A 17,338-nucleotide genomic window follows, 5' to 3' on the forward strand; every position below is an offset into this window, starting at 1 on the left:
TCGAGCCTTGATTTCTAGAAGCTCCTCCTTGCCAGTCTTCTGTTATCCTCTCTCCATAAACTCCAGCTTGTTCAAAACTCAGATGCCTGATTCTTGTCTAGCACTGAGTTCTGCTTACCCATCACTCCAGTCATTGCATACCATAGAAACATAGAAAATAGGTGCAGAGCAGGCCATTCGGTCCTTCGAGCCTGCACCACCATTCAATATGATCATGGCTGATCATGCAACTTCAGTACCCCATTCCTACTTTCTCTCCATACCCCCTGATCTCTTTAGCCGTAAGGGTCACATCTAACTCCCTTTTGAATATATCTAACGAACTGGCCTCAACAACTTTCTGTGGTAGAGAATTCCACAGGTTCACAATTCTCTGAGTGAAGAAGTTTCTCCTCATCTCAGTCCTAAATGGCTTACCCCTTATCTTTAGACTGTGATCTCTGATCTTCATACCCCCAGTGGTGGGCATAGCCTTCAGCCAGCTTGGCCCTACTCCACCTATCTACTTTTTTCTGTTCCTTAAAAGCGTTCTTAAAAACCCATCTTTTGACCCTACCTTTTAGTGGCCTCTTACAACTCTCCCATCATGGCTTGGTTTAAAAATGTTCCCTCTACAATGTACCTTGGGTCATTTTTCAGTGTTAAAGGTGCTCCATAAATACGTGTCATTGTTGTTTTAATTATTACACTTGCTCAATCATGACATCATCTATCCACCAGAATCTAATTCTGTCCTCTCCCTGCCAGTCCTTGTGTCTCTATTCAATCCAACTGTTCATTCATGATGATGTTTGCAAGAACTGAACTACAATTGCTTGCACGCACACAGTTTCATTAGCAGATGATTAAAAAGAAAATGTTTGTGCAGGTTTCAGTGTTCCTAGCAGTGGGATGCTTTACTGGATAATGAATCCAGGACTCCCTGCTTATTTCTTTATATAGTAAGTTACTGTATTCCTTAAGACTGACTATAAATAGTGCACTGTGTGTTTCTTTGTTTCTGTTTGTAATTAGCAGCGATGACTTAAAAACTACGGTTGTCATGTTTCAGATAAGCTGAATAATTTAGTTTGCAGAAAGTCCTGTGATGGAATAATTATGTTGCTGATTCACCTAAAATCATGGTTCCAAGCTACCGCAAAAGACCAGTGGATAAAAGCATCACTTGGTGTAGTTCTAGGTCATATCAGACCAGAAGGTCCCAGGTCCAGTTATGTCCCGTGCTCAGTTAGTGATGTCAGTGAGAGTGTCCATTGTGTTACTATAATTGGCCTCACAAGCCCAGGGCTGGGAGAGTGAAAAATCCACCTAGACTGCTACCCAGGGACGTCCACTGGAAGATGTGTGGATGTTGGCTGAAAACAGACTCAAGCTCCGATGTGAGAACCAACTTCATAAAAGTGGGGGTGAGCGGGAACATTGTGCATCATTCACCTGTGCCAGCAGCTCATCCCGAATTTTACGAAGATAAAAGTGCTCATCCCTCCCATTATTTCAATCGGCTTTGGGCAAATGAAAAGCTTGCCCAGAGAACTTTTTGTCGTACGTTTGGCTTAGCGGGCATAAAATCATCTGAGGCAACAGTTCCTGGAGGGACTGCAGTTTGCCTTTAAAGGAGAAGATGTGGTGGAAGAACAGAGGGCTGATTGTTCATAATGGTGGATCAGATGAACAACATGGCTACCTTTAATGATGAGAGTTGGAGATGAATGTTGCCCTAATTGGGATTGAAAGCCACCCATCCAATAATATTACAACTGCAAATTATACATAGGGAGATCATTGGTCCTACCAGTGCAGTCACTGAAGTCCCTCGTATCTGGCTGAACGTGAAGTTTGCTGGTGTCAGGTGGAAGGCGAAGGTTAAAGTGCTCATCACTTTTACACACGTCGTGTGGCTCATCAAGCATGGCACAAACCTAAGTAAAAGGAAATCTGATCAGCAGGCAGGAGTTTAAAGGCAAGTGACACAGCAGCCAGGTGTTTGACCCCTGTTTGATGGTCGCTGAATGGGAGGTGGCACTGCATGAGGTGGTTCCAAAAAGATTGACCTTGTTTGCCACTCCACAGCAGCATCTCCGAGGATTAGCCTTGCATCATGCCTGCAAGGGGAGGAGGCAGTCACATGGCTGTGCCTGTGCCAGACTTGTGGTGTCCTGATAGCAGGTGTACACTTTTGCATCTGGCTCTTATGGATCAGGAACATGTTAATAAAGCAATTCCCTGTGGTCAATATCAGCAAGACAATGTCTGCAAATATGGCTGGTATCACCTTGGTGAATGCAGTCAAGCTTTGCTAGAGGACAAACACCTTGGAATGCCTTTTGTCAGCTGAAAGCATAGCGTACTTTGATTAGGGTATTAGCAAAGAATCATCCAGCATAATAGTTAATGGCGCATTCGCAAGTTGTTACCCGAGCCATCAGGTCTGCTTTCCTGATCTCCCTTGGGAATAGAAGCCTCGAGAACATTGCTTATCTCCCAGAGTGAGGTAGGTGTGCTGGTTCCATGCAAATGCAGGTGTGCGAGTACCGGTGGGTGGGAGCAGAGCGTCTCTGGAATAATATGGCCTGTTTGGTATCCTTCTGTTGGCCCTTCTCCTCCAAAAAGCCAAGATGGGTATTTCCCATTGGTGCTTGAAAGAAGAAGTGACGAGCAGCAGAGCAATTGCTGCAAGGATCCTGAAACCCCAAGTGGAAGCTGGATAAAAAAACTAAGAAATGGCCTACAACTGTGTACAGTTTTGGTTTCCTTATTTAAGGAAGGATATACTTGCATTGGAGGCAGTTCAGAGAAGGTTCACTAGATTGATTCCTGAGATTAAAATGTTGACTTATGTTGAGCAGGTTGGGCCTATACTCATTGGAGTTTAGAAGAATGAGAGGTGATCTTATTGAAACATACAAGATACTGAAGGGGCTTGACAAGGTAGATGCAGAGAGGATGTTTCCACTTGTGGGGGAATCTTGAACTTGGGGGCATAGTTTAAGAATAAGGGATCGTTCATTTAGAACTGAGATGAGGAGAAATTTCTTCTCTCAGAGGGTTGTAAATCTTTGGGATTCTCAGCCCCAGAGAGCTGTGGAGGCTGGGTCATTGAGTAAATTTAAGGTGGAGATAGACAGATTTTTGAGCGATAAGGGAGTGAAGGGTTATGGGGAGCGGGCAGGGAGGTGGGCTCCATGATCTTATTAAATGGCGGAGCAGGCTTGAGGGGCCAAATGGCCTACTACTCCTCCTATTTCTTATTTCCAATGTAAAATTACTGAATAAATCTTACTTGGCCCTTTAACCTTGCTTCTAGGTACACTCAGCACCAAGCAACCCTGAATGCCCATGATATATGGGCGTCATTGTGATCTTGCCACGCCACAGCAAAGGGCTAGTAAATTACTTTTTTGGATGAGCGGTTCTGCTGCCTGCCTGCAAGCCCCAGCAAACACTCGAGCAGCAGGCACAATGGGCGCGGATTAATTGGGCTTGATCTCTGTGCCCATTTTTACAGTCCCATCTGTGCCTCCTTCCAGATTGTAACAAATAAAATTAAAATCAGCGTCCGTTCTGAGGTTGCACTTAAGGCATTCTGTTGGAGGATTGAGTGGGGTGAATTCTGTAACAGGAATGTGAAAGAATAGACACCTGACATTCTGTTTGCCGAAACCGAGGTTAAATTAAAATGGGGATATTTGCAAAGCCAATGTGACCCAAATAGCTCCTGCACATTGGCCTTGTGGAGCCAGTGCGTTCGTTCCATGTAATCTTTATTTTAATAGCTTTGTACCTCGTTGCAGAGCGCTTGATGCAGGGCCGTCAACATCAGGGAGATGTTGGAGGTGACATTTATGAGCCACAAGATTGACAGATTGCAAATCCATTTACAGATGTGTTTCTCAGAGTGACATCAAAGTGGGAATCTAAAATGAGTGCTTGTCAATCCTAATGAGGGAGCGTGGGCAAGTCTGTCTGATGTTGTTGCTGTTATAGTCTTAGAAGTACGAACGCCAAAATATAGCAGCATTCCCAAGTTAATTCTTCATATTTAAAATCATTGAAAGATTGTTACATTATGGGCCTGAACTTCCACAGGGGTTTGCCCAATCCAAATCAGCAGAACCCCCAGAGAAACATCTGAAAATGGCAATTCAGACCACTCCTCTCGGGCTTTGCTGCTCTCCCACTGAAGTTACGGTGGGAGATCGGGAGAACCCTTGCAGAATATCCAGAAATATGTATTTCAACTCTCGCAGACCTGATAACCATTCAAATACTCATTAAAATATACGCCGAGGATTTCCGCGGGGGGTTCTCCCAATTGGCCACCATAACTTCGGCAGAAGATCGGTGCAAACCCCCTTTATGGGTCTATCCAGCTTTTCTGCTGAAGTTATGGCAGCGGATGGGGTGAGCCCCCGAGGAAATTCCCGCTAATGCCATCTATGACTGTTTTGATCACATTGTATTTTCAATATGGAAGTGATTGGAATCATTGAGCCTGGAGGTGACAAAAGACATTGGATGAGGGATCCTGCAACAGATGGGCGGAGTTGGCGGTAGGGGCAGAGGCAGGCGATATTGTTACAGAGCTGCAAGCAGTCGGCAGCCTTTGCGATGGAGAGGGTACGGGGTTGGAAACTCAGCTCAGGATTGAGTAGGGTGCCAAGGTTCAACCTGAGACTATAGCTTGGGGTGGAGGTGGTGAGGCTACAGAGTTTGTGGCGGGGTTGAAGACAGTGCCTTTGGCTTCCCCCAATGTTTAGCTGGAGGAAATTGCGGCTCGTCCAAGACATTGATGTGCGGCAGCAGAGGGGTTGAGAGATTTCACCTTACAAGGGTGATATGTTAGTCACACTTAGCACCCAACTATTGTTGCCTTGTGTAGATTAAGATATATCTTAAATTTGTCCTATACCCTTTATTCAGAGCTTTGCACAACTTCATGTCCCATCACTATTTATTTTCATAATTAAAAGTAGTAAGCCTGTGTTTTACTATTTGCAGGAAGAGCAATACACATTACATAGCAACTGATAAATGAATTCAGTTTTTATTAAGGTTCTGAGAGGATGTTACACCGAGTGCTGTGTGCAAGGCACATCTGCTGCTATTATGTTTGGCTTCATTCGATATAATACAATTCCAACTGCATTGTTTATGTTTCCAGAGAGCCTCCAATACTCATCTTTGCAGACAGCTGTCTGTAAAATTGATGTAAATACGTATGAGGATATACATGTACATCTGCAGAGATATGTAGAATAGGCGCTTTAGAAATGCTCACAATGGGATTACAATTGTGGAGATATTGGGTGGCAGGGGACAATAATTGTAGATATTCTGTGTGTACCAAGGGAAGGAAAAAATATGATAGCAAATTCCCAGGACCACTATCTGCACCTCGCAGTGGTTTGATGAACAATGGCATTGGCTTGCTCTCAAAGCTGAGAGGTGGTGTATGGTGATGAGAAAATAGAACACTAAATCAAAGATTATCAAGCTCAGCAGGCAAGATATAGACCACCCGCCCCGCTCCTCTCTGGACCAGTTCCGATAGGCGTGGTTGTCCTTCCTGCATTTGGAGCGCTGAAATGGCTCGTTACTGCCCCAAGCAGAGTTGGGTCTACCAAGTGTTCACCCCATCGACTATGGAATGAATTTCCCGATGTTTCACTGTAACTTGTGGCTATCCTTTTCACCCTGTGTCTATAATACTATACTGACCATGGCGACCTTAGTCTGCGAAGCTTCGGTTTCTCTGCCAATTTAAAAAAAAAATTGAAATCCTAAATTAAAAGCGTTAACAAAACCTGGCAGAAATATAAATAAAAATATAAGTGCTTAACATTATCAAATTGCTTTACATCCCAAGCTTAAGGCATTTTTTTTTACATTTGCCACTTCTGCAGTTTGCATCGGGCAACTGTGTGCTGGTTTCTTGTGTTTGGGTCTGGAGGTGACAAAGCATATCGATGAGAGTTTCACCGGCAGCTGTAGTGAGACAGAGGTGGATGTAGGTGATTTAATGTGGTTGGAAGTAGGCGGCCATTGTGATGGAGAGCATATGGGGTCAGTTCGGAATCAAATAGAACGTCAAGGTTGTGCACTCTGGTTCAGCCTGAGACAGTAGACAGAGTGGGGGATGGAATTAAATGGCTTTGGTCTTCCCAATGTTTAGCTGGAGGAAATTTGCCTCATCCAAGACTGGAAGAAGTACAGGCAACTCTCGATTATCCGGTAGGCCTTCTGGGATCGGGCTATTCCAGGTAAACGATTTTGCCGCTAGTGCGAGTGCACGTACTTGCCGAGAAAGTTTGGGTCCCAAATTTATGCAGTACTTTGATGCTTTTCTGCTTCTGTGCACTCCAGGATGGGATTGTCCACCTGTTCATTTTAATATAAAGTGAAGAGACCCATGTTATACGTCTACTTTTTCTTAAAATGGCCAGTCTAAAGGCTTCAACCGCTGGAGGTCGAATGAGACTCGGCTTTACTTACCCTCGAGGCGGCACCCTCAGCGATACTCCAGATTGCACAAGAGCACATTCACCAAGATCAGAAAACGGAAAGACGGCAGGGAAGGGAGGAAGAGTTGGATAAATCTTTTGCCCCTCTGAACTTGTTTCCAGCGTGATGATCTGTACAGTGCCCGAAAAGAACGGGTTTGGGAGCAATGCCTTCGATCTGATAACGTGAGGATGGGTCGCAGTATGAGCGGACAGACTGTCCAAGTCCGAGTTTATTTGATTGCTCTACAAGGATTCCTTTAAGGTCAAGCCAGCATTAAACTTTATTATAAAATAAAGCCCTTCCTCTGTGTGTAGTGATAATGCTGTGTGTCAGCGCAGGACTGCGTGTGGGGTGGGTTTAATGGTCGTGTGCAGCTGTACACGGGACAGAATCACAGTTTTTAAAAATGCCGTTGCAGCGGGATAACCGAGAGTTGCCTGTGCAAACAGTCTGAGGAGAGGTTGTGGAGGAGTAGAGCTGGGTGTCGTCAGCGTACTTGTGGACTCCATATCTTCAGGTGATGTCGTCGAGGGGTAGTATACAGATGAGGAAGAGAAGGGGGCCAAGGCTGGATCCTTGGGGAACTCCAGAGGTAACAGTATGAGCAAAAAGAGAAACCATTGCCGGAGATGGTCTAATTATGATCGAAGCGAGTGGATCCAAGCGAGGGCAGTCCCACTGATCTGGGGTATGGTCAACTGTTTCAAAGGCTGAAGAAATGTTGAGGAAGATGATGAGGGTCACAGTCACGGAGGATGTCATGTGCGACTTTGGATGGAGCAATTTTGGTGCTGTGGAAGGGGTGGAAACCTCATTCGAAAGATTCAGATAAGGAGTTGTGGGAGAGATGGGCAGAGGTTCGGAAGGGCAGAGGTTAAGGGAGGGTATTTTCAGAGGGTGGGAGTTTAAAATGGCAGTTGTGAAAGGGAGGAGGACAATAATTGAGGAATGGGATCCACATATAATGTCAGTTAGCATGGATTCCAGGAAGGGAAGTTCCTTGGGCAGCAGTTTAGTGGGAATGTAGTCAAGTGAGCAGGAGGTGAGTCACATGGTTGAGGTGAACTTGGAGAAGGCGTGAGGGTAAATGGGAGAGAAATTAGTGGAGACCTGAGTTGAAGGCCATTGCAGGAAGGAACTGGGGGCAGTTTTGACGAGGTAGGCAATGAAAAGGTAAAAAACGCAACCAAGGCAGCTGAACAGATGGTCTTTATTATAGTAACGAAGTCCATGAGATGCGGAGGAACTTCTTCACCCAGAGAGTGGTGAACCTGTGGAATTCTCTACCACAGAAAGTTGTTGAGGCCAATTCACTAAATATATTCAAAAAGGAGTTAGATGAGGTCCTTACTACTAGGGGATCAACGGCTATGGCGAGAAAGCAGGAATGGGGTACTGAAGTTGAATGTTCAGCCATGAACTCATTGAATGGCGGTGCAGGCTAGAAGGGCCAAATGGCCTACTCCTGCACCTATTTTCTATGTTTCTATGAGCTCCTCACCTTTGCTTAAGGAGATGGTTGGTAGTGGAACAAATAACCTGGGGATTATCTTTGCTCTCCAGGTTAGTCCTGGAATAATGGCTGGTTTTGAGAGAGGAGAGTGAGGCCCGATGGCGTTTGGTGTGGTCCAGCCAGATCTGGTGACGGATGGCTAAACCAGATATGCTGAGGTGTGCATCTCTTAGACTTCAGGGAACAAAGATGGAGGGCCATAGCAGGGGGAATGACCAGACCGGGTGAGAGTCAAGATTTTTCTGGGGACAAGGGCACCAAAGCTGGAGATGGGGGAAATAGGCGAGGGAGTTGGGAGTTTGCAAGTGTATTTGCACTCTTTCCCTGTTGATAATTGTCTGGGTACATCCCTTAATACCACCACAAAGATTGGGGAAACCCACTGTGGGGTTGGAGCATGAGTGCAGAGCTGCATCTCAATTACATTACATAGGATATACGGCACAGAAACAGGCCATTGGGCCCAACCAGTCTAAGCTGGCTTTTATGCTCCACTTGAGCCTCCTCCCGTCTTTCCTGATCTAAATCTAGCAGCATTAGTCTCTCGTCTCTTCTCCCTCATATGCTTGTCTAGCCTCCCCTTAAATGCATCTATACTATTTGCTTCGAACACTTCCTGTGGCAACGAGTTCCACATTCTCACAACTCTTTGGGTAAAGAATTTTCTCCTGAATTCCCTATTGGATTTCTTGCTGAGTATCTTATATTGATGGCCTCTAGTTATGCTCTTCCCCACAAGTGGAAACATTCTCTGTATCCACTCTATCAAAACCTTTCATCATTTTAAAGATGTCTATCAGGTCACCCCTCAGCCTTTTTTTCAAGAGAAAAGAGACCCAGCCTATTCATCCTTTCCTGATATGTATACCCTCGCATTTCTGGTATTATCCTTGTAAATCTTCTCTGCACCCTCTCGAGTGTCTCTATATCCTTTTTATAATATGGCGACCAGAACTGTACACAGTACTCCCAAGTGCGGTCGAATCAAGGTTCGATACAGGTTTAGCATAACTTCCCTACTTTTCAATTCTATCCCTCTGGAAATAAACCCGAAAGCTTGGTTTGCTTTTTTTTAATGGCCTTGTGTCGCAACTGTTAGCAACGCTCTGGCACAGTGCATTGGAGCAGCAAGTTCTGCGGTTCCATTGTTCCTCAAGTCGCAAAAGAGTTAACCTGATCCATTTAAATTTGTAATTAGCCAGTCCCAAACATTAATCTCCGAATGGCTGTTCATTATAATTTATGAGGAAAAGGTTGTACCGTGTATGGAGATATTAGCCAAGAGGCTGAACTGCATTCGCTAAAATCTCATTAGATCTAATTTTTTATGAAGGCAAACCATTACAAATGAACAATTACTGCACTTATGATTAACAGTCACAAGTAGCTTGGTTTTCTCACATTAATTGTAATTCATCTTTTAAAATAATGTTAATGTAATTATTTTGGACTCTAATGAGCATTTCATTTTGCAGTTTCTGCAGTGTTATTTGTTTAACACTGTCCTATTTGCGAGCACCTTCAGTGTGTTATGGCAGGGATTTGTCATGAGCTTGAGGTCGAGAGAATTTTTAAAACCGTTGCTTTAATAATAATATGCGATTTAGATTAATGGGCAAAATACATGGCTGGCAGCAAGAGAAAATGTTTCACATCGAGACCTCTAAAGAGGGAATTTCACCTCCTGAAAGAGGTCCTAAATGGCAGATTGACTGATTATGTGGCTTAAACAACGGTTCTTCAGCTCCAGGGCGCTGCTGCAGCAACCCAAGATACTTGCATTGGAGGCAGTTCAGAGAAGGTTCACTGGGCTGATTCCTGGGCTGAAGGGGTTGTCTTATGAGGAAAGGTTGAGCAGGTTGGGCCTATACTCATTGGAGTTTAGTAAAATGAGAGGTGATCATATTGAAACATACAAGATTCTGAGGGGGCTTGACAGGGTAGATGCAGAGAGGATGTTTCCCCTCAGGGAATCTAGAACTAGGGGGCATAGTTTCAGAATAAGGGGTCGTCCATTTAAGATGGAGATAAGTAGGAATTTCTTCTCTGAGGGTCGTGAATCTGCGGAATTCTCTGCCCCAGAGAGCTGTGGAGGATATTCAAGGTAGAGATAGACAGATATTTGAACAACAGGGGTGTCAAGGGTTTGGGGAGCAGGCAGGAAAGTAGATTCGAGGACAAGATCAGAACAGCCATGATCTTATTGAATGGCGGAGCAGGCTCGAGGGGCCAAATGGCCGATTCTTGCTCCTATTTCTTATGTTGTAATAATCAGAGGAGCAATAAAAAAATGTGAGTTTAAATTTTTTTTTATTTGAGCACTTTTGTTTCTGAGTTATAACAATATTGGAAAGGGGGGGGGGTGAGAAAAGGACAGTCAAGAATCATCCAATTGGGTAACTTTCAATTTCTGATTGGCGCAGGAAGACAGGGCTCCAAGTGGACGGACATGTCAGGCGACCAATGGCGAGAGTGAAGGGGCGGGGCAGTTGGAGGCAGGAGGTCACGTGATGAAACCTCCAGGAATATGTCCAGCCAGATTTGGCGACCCTATGCACAAGGTGTCATGATTGTGTGGGACAGGCTAGATGGAGCAGAGAGTCTTTCCTGTCCGTCATTATTCGTATATTTGTAAATGTTTTTTTTTAGGTGCGTATGTGATTGTTTGGTGACGGGTTTGGGCTCGGATGTGATTTCTCCCCACAATCAAATAGCTTGGCCACTTCAGTGATGTGTTGGAATGAACCACAGAATGAATCATTACCTTCAGGAGATGGAGAATGGGGAGGGAAAAAATACTGATTATACCATCCTTATAAAATCGCTTGGTTATTATAACATTCCTCCATATTGTTTTCCTCCGTATTTATGCTGATTTAAGAAACTGAGGTTGAACAGTCGGAGGTTTGCACTATCTCATGGATAGGGTGAGCATTGGTGGGGCTGATGGTCTTTTCTAGTCCTTTTCACGTGCTCACTTGAAACTGAGTTAATTGTCGATTCTGGCTGGAAGGATTTACTGAGCTGACAGTGTGTGGGAACTAAATTAACAGCAGCAGAAATTTGATCATTAACCCAGTGATGTTTCTGCTTCAGCTGTGCATGTTAATTCCCTATCTTCGCGCTGTCAATCTCGATATTTTCTAATGCTTGTGACTGTGTCAAGTAAATACTGCAGGATGCACAAGCAAATGAAATGTGCGAAATGACATTGATTAAAAGCTTCTCGGCAGCAGAGAGAGGTGAGAATGACCTCACTTTGTTTGGGATTGGGCGTTGGGACGTCTGGAACTCACAAAACCAGATATGAAGCCAGTGATCAGTGCATAATATTTTTTAAATGGTGAGAAACTTTTAAATGTTGGTGTTCAGATTTGGGTGCCCTCGTGCAAGAAACACAGAAAGCTAGCAAGCAATAAAGAATGCAAATGACATGTTGTCCTTTATTGCAAGAGGGTTGGAGTACAAGAGTAAAGAAGTCTTGCTACAATTGTACAGAGCCTTGGTGAGACCACACCTGGAGTACTGTGCACAGTTTTGCTCTCCTTATCTAAGGAAGGATATGCTTGCATTGGAGGCAGTTCAGAGAAGGTTCACTCGGTTGATTCCTGAGATGTAGGGGTTGTCATATGATGAAAGGTTGAGCAGGTTGGGCCTGTACTCATTGGAGTTTAGAAGAATGAGAGGTGATCTTATTGAAACATACAAGATTCTGAGGGGGCTTGACAGGGTAGATGCAGAGAGGATGTTTCCCCTCGTGGGGGAATCTAGAACTAGGGGGCATCGTTTCAGAATAAAGGGTTGCCCATTTAAAACAGAAATGAGGAGGAATTTCTCCTCTCAGAGGGTAGTGAATCTTTGGAATTCTCGACCCCAGAGAGCTGTGGAGGCTGGGTCTTCGAATATATTTAAGGTGGAGATAGGCAAATATTTGAATGATAAGGAAGTCAAGGGTTATGGGGAGCGGGCGGGAAAGTGGAGTTGAGGCCAGGATCAGATCAGCCATGATATTGAATGGCGGAGCAGGCTCAAGGAGCCAAATGGCCAACTCCTGCTCCTATTTCTTATGTTCTTATGTTATGTAGAACACTCATAACATTGAACAGTGATCTTGCAGCCCTACCAGTGGATGTAGCACACAGTTTTTTGTGAATTTGAGGTATAAGCTGGGAGTTGCAATTTCCCTCATGCTAGAGTTTCATAAATCACTTGAGTGCTTTCCATCTGCCATGTTCTGCTTCAGTTTCCTTTAACCAACCTGTACGTCACTGACTTTGATTGACGTAAGATTAATTAATTTATGCTTTTGGTTGCCTTTTCACAATCCAGTAAAAGCAACAAAAAAAAAACAGCAACTTCACAGAAAGCAAAAGTGGGAAGAACAATTCATATTCTGTCGTGTTTGTCTTTGATATTAAATTCTGCACAAACCGACCAAGCCTAGATTCACTGCTAATTGATTTATCCTCTGCTTTTCTTGCTTCCTGTGTTTGCTATTTCTCATTCAAATTGAAAACTTCTCATTTTTTGTAATTGTTGACGAACTCCGATAAAGGGCTTACGGCCCATAGTGCAGGACACAAGCAAAGTTAAACAGCAACTTGACTTTACAGCGCACCTTTAACATCGTAAAATGTCCTGTGGCACTTCACGGGACCGTTGCAGACAAAATTTGACACCGAGCCACGTAAGGAGCCGTTAGGACAGGCGACCAAAAGCTCAGGGAGAGACAGAGAGGTCAGGGAGGGAATTCCAGAGTTTGGGGTCGAGACGGCTGCAGGCACGGCCGCCAATGCGCAATCGGGGATGCTCAAGAAGCCAGAATTGGATGAGAGCAGAGTTCTTGGTGGATTGTAGGGCTGGAATAGAAACATAGAAACATCGAAAATAGATGCAGGAGTAGGCCATTCGGCCCTTCGAGCCTGCATCACCATTTGCTATGATCATGGCTGATCATTCCCTCAGTACTCCTTTCCTGCTTCCCTCAGTACCCCTTTCCTGCTTACTCTCCATACCCCTTCATCCCTTTAGCCATAAGGACCATATCTAACTCCCTCTTGAAAATATCCAATGAACTGGCATCAACAACTCTGTGCGGCAGGGAATTCCACTCTCTGTGAAGAAGTTTCTCGTCATCTCAGTCCTAAATCCCTTATCCTAAGACTGTGTCCCCTGGTTCTGGACTTCCCCAACATCGGGAACAATCTACCTGCATCTAACCTGCCCCGTCCCATCAGAATCTTGTACGTTTCTATGAGATCCCCTCTCATCCTTCTAACTCCAATGTATAAAGGCCCAGTTGATCCAGTCTCTCCTCATATGTCAGTCCGGCCATCCTGGGAATCAGTCTGGTGAACCTTTGCTGCACTCCCTCAATAGCAAGAACGTCTTTCCTCAGATTAGGAGACCAAAATTGAACACAATATTCCAGGTGAGGCCTCACCAAGGCCCTGTACAACTGCAGTAAGACCTCCCTGCTCCTATACTTAAATCCCATAGCTTGAAGGCCAACATACCATTTGCCTTCTTCACCGCCTGCTGTACCTGCATGCCAACTTTCAATGACTGATGAACCATGACACCCAGGTCTTGTTGCACCTCCCCTTTTCCTAATCTGTCACCATTCAGATAATATTCTGTCTTCGCGTTTTTGCCCCCAAAGTGGATAACCTCACATTTATCCACATTATACTGCATCTGCCATGCATTTGCCCACTCACCTAACCTGTCCAAGTCACCCTGCAGCCTCTGAGCATCCTCCTCACAGCTCACACCGTCACCCAGCTTAGTGTCATCTGCAAACTTGGAGATATTACACGCAATTCCTTCATCGAAATCATTGATGTATATTGTAAAGAGCTGGGGTCCCAGCACTGAACCCTGCGGCACTTCACTAGTCACTGCCTGCTATTCTGAAAAGGATAGCAGGCAGTTTATCCCGACTCTCTGCTTCCCATCTGCCAACCAGTTCTCTATCCACGTCAGTATATTACCCCCAATACCATGTGCTTTGATTTTGCACACCAATCTCTTGTGTGGGACCTTGTCAAAAGCTTTTTGAAAGTCCAAATACACCACAGCCACTGGTTCTCCCTTGTCCACTCTACTAGTTACATCCTCAAATAATTCCAGAAGATTTGTCAAGCATGATTTCCCCTTCATAAATCCATGCTGACTTGGACCGATCCTGTCACTGCTTTCCAAATACGCTGCTATTTCATCCTTAATAATTGAATCCAACATTTTCCCCACCACTGATGTCAGGCTAACCGATCTATAATTATCCGCTTTCTCTCACCCTCCCTTTTTAAAAAGTGGTGTTATATTAGCTACCCTCCAGTCCATAGGAACTGATCCAGAGTCGATAGACTGTTGGCAAATGATCACCAATGCATCCACTATTTCTAGGGCCTTAAGTACTCTGGGATGCAGACTATTAGGCCCCGGGGAGTTATCGGTCTTCAATCCCATCAATTTCCCTAACACAATTTCTCGCCTAATAAGGATATCCTTAAGTTCCTCCTTCTCACTAGACCCTCGGTCCCCTAGTATATCCGGAAGGTTATTTGTGTCTTCCTTCGTGAAGACAGAACCAAAGCATTTGTTCAATTGGTCTGCCATTTCTTTGTTCCCCATTATAAATTCGCCCGAATCCGACTGCAAGGGACCTACGTTTGTCTTCACTAATGTTTTTCTCTTCACATATCTATAGAAGCTTTTGCAGTCAGTTTTTATGTTCCCGGCAAGCTTCTTCTCGTACTCTCTTTTCCCCCTCTTAATTAAACCCTTTGTCCTCCTCTGCTGAATTCTAAATTTCTCCCAGTCCTCAGGTTTACTGCTTTTTCTGGCCAATTTATATGCCTCTTCCTTGGATTCAACACTATTCTTAATTTCCCTTGTTAGCCACAGTTGAGCCACCTTTCCCGTTTTATTTTTACTCCAGACAGGGATGTACAATTGCTGAAGTTCATCATGTGATCTTTAAATGTTTGCCATTGCCTATCCACCGTCAACTCTTTAAGTATCATTTGCCAGTCTGCTCTAGCCAATTCACCCCTCAAACTATCGAAGTTACCTTTCCTTAAGTTCAGGATCCTAGTTTCTGAATTAACTGTGTCACTCTCCATCCTAATAAAGAATTCAAACATGTTATGGTCACTCTTCCCCAAGGGGTCTCGCACAACAAGATTGCTAATTAGTCCTTTCTCATTAGACATCACCCAGTCTAGGATGGCCAGCTTCCTGGTTGGTTCCTCGCCATATTGGTCTAGAAAACCATCCCTAATACACTCCAGGAAATCCTCCTCCACCGCATTGCTACCAGTTTGGTTAGCCCAATCAATATGCAGATTAAAGTCACCCATGATAACTGCTGTACCTTTATTGCATGCATCCCTTATTTCCTGTTTGATGCTGTCCCCAACCTTACTACTACTGTTTGGTGGTCTGTACACAACTCCCACTAGCGTTTTCTGCCCCTTGGTATTCCGCAGCTCCACCCATATCGATTCCACATCATCCAAGCTAATGTCCTTTCTTACTATTGCATTAATTTCCTATTTAACCAGCAATGCCACCTCCCTTCTTTTCCTTTCTGTCTATCCTTCCTAAATGTAATACCCCTGGATGTTGAGTTCCCAGCCTTGGTCACCCTGGAGCCATGTCTCCGTGATACCAATTACACCATACCCGTTAACTGCTGTCTGCGCAGTTAATTCGTCCACCTTATTCCGAATACTCCTCGCATTGAGGCACAGAGCCTTCAGGCTTGTCTTTGTAACACACTTTGCCCCTTTAGAATTTTGCTGTAATGTGGCCCTTTTTGCTTTTTGCCTTAGGTTTCTCTGCCCTCCACTTTTACTTTTCTTCTTTCTATCTTTTGCTTCTGCCCCCGTTCTACTTCCCTCTGTCTCCCTGCCATAGGTTCCCATCCCCCTGCCGTATTAGTTTAACTCCTCCCCAACAGCACTAGTAAACACTCCCCCTCGGACATAGGTTACAGAGATAGGGAGGGGGGCGAGACAGTGGTGGGCTTTGAACACAACGATGGAACATTTTAAGTTTGAGGCGTTGCTGGACCAGGAGTCGATGTAGGTCAGTGAGCACAGGGGTGATAACAGAAGAAATAGGAGCAGGAGTAGGCCATACGGTCCCTCGAGCCTGCTTCAATGAGATCATGGCTGATCTTCGACCTCAACTCCACTTTCCTGCCCGATCTTCTTACCCCATAAGCAGCTAAAGGCCTCGTCAAAGAAATCCTCATCTGTGTTTATAAATTCTTCCATGGTCTCGTTCCACCCTACATAACAGTTTACATGCTCTGCTCTTTACAGTCAAGAGTACTGAGCCCTGCTCTCCCACCACTATTGGCACAGCCTTCAACCCTCAACACCCTGAACTCTGCAATCCTTTTCACCTTCTTCACCTTGCTGCAACTCTCACAATCTTCAAAGAGCCTCCTCGTACGCCATCTCTTCAACCACACCTTTGGGCAATTCCCCGAATTTCTCCCAATGTTACTCGACGTACCGTCACGCCCTCTAAGAAGTAATAAAAACAGAAAATGCTGGAAATGCTCAGCGGGTCAGGCAGCATCTGTGGAGAAATTATCAGAGTTAACGTTTCAGGTCAATGACCCTTCATCAGACTGGAAAAAGTTAGAGATGTAACAGGTTTTTAAGCAAGTGCAGGGGTAGGGAAAGTGGGGTGGGGGAGGGAAGGGGAGGAAAGAACAAAAGGGAAGGTCTGTGATAGGGTGGAAGGCAGGAGAGATTAAATGACAAAAGGTGTAATGGTGCGAGGCAAAAGGAGATGGTGACAAGTTATGAAACAAAAGATGAGTCTCGATAGGGTGAAAATGGAGATGGCAGAATCATCATCAGCTGCCGTGGGAAAGAGAGAAAACAGGAAAAAAAAATAGGGGCACAAAAGATGCTTTGGTTTAAAATTGATGAACTCGATGTTGAGTCCAGCAGGCTGTAAAGTGCGTAAACGACAGATGAGGTGCTGTTCCTCGAGCTTACGTTGAGCTTCATTCGAACAGTGCAGGAGGCCGAGGACAGAGAGAGCAGGAGTGGAGCGGAAAATTAAAGTGACAGGCGACCGGAAGCTCGGGGTCACGCTTACAGACTGAACGGAGGTGTTCTGCAAAGCGGTCACTCAATCTGCGTTTGGTCTCCCCAATGTAGAGGAGACCACATCATGAGCTTTGAATGCAGCAGACTAAATTGAAGTAAGAAGTACCTTGGTGCCTTTTGGTGCTTTAAAACAAATTTGATTGATTTAAAAAAAAAAATCTAATCCAAATAAAAGTATATTTTT

At 44.7% G+C, this 17,338-nt stretch overlaps 1 protein-coding gene and 1 long non-coding RNA gene across 2 annotated transcripts in view; one reads left to right on the forward strand and one right to left on the reverse strand.

Annotated features, from left to right (window-relative positions):
- The window catches only part of LOC139239429 (ADP-ribose glycohydrolase MACROD1-like), a 1,029,639-nt gene that overhangs the window by 239,107 nt on the left and 773,194 nt on the right, over positions 1-17,338 (forward strand). The window lies entirely within an intron of this gene.
- The window catches only part of LOC139239430 (uncharacterized), a 38,683-nt gene that overhangs the window by 2,009 nt on the left and 19,336 nt on the right, over positions 1-17,338 (reverse strand). The window contains exon 2 of the long non-coding RNA XR_011588653.1: positions 1,793-1,919. This is a non-coding gene — a long non-coding RNA (uncharacterized lncRNA). The remainder of the gene's footprint in view (positions 1-1,792; positions 1,920-17,338) is intronic.

Source organism: Pristiophorus japonicus, chromosome 27, assembly GCF_044704955.1.
Source record: "Pristiophorus japonicus isolate sPriJap1 chromosome 27, sPriJap1.hap1, whole genome shotgun sequence".
Lineage (NCBI taxonomy): Eukaryota > Metazoa > Chordata > Chondrichthyes > Pristiophoridae > Pristiophorus > Pristiophorus japonicus.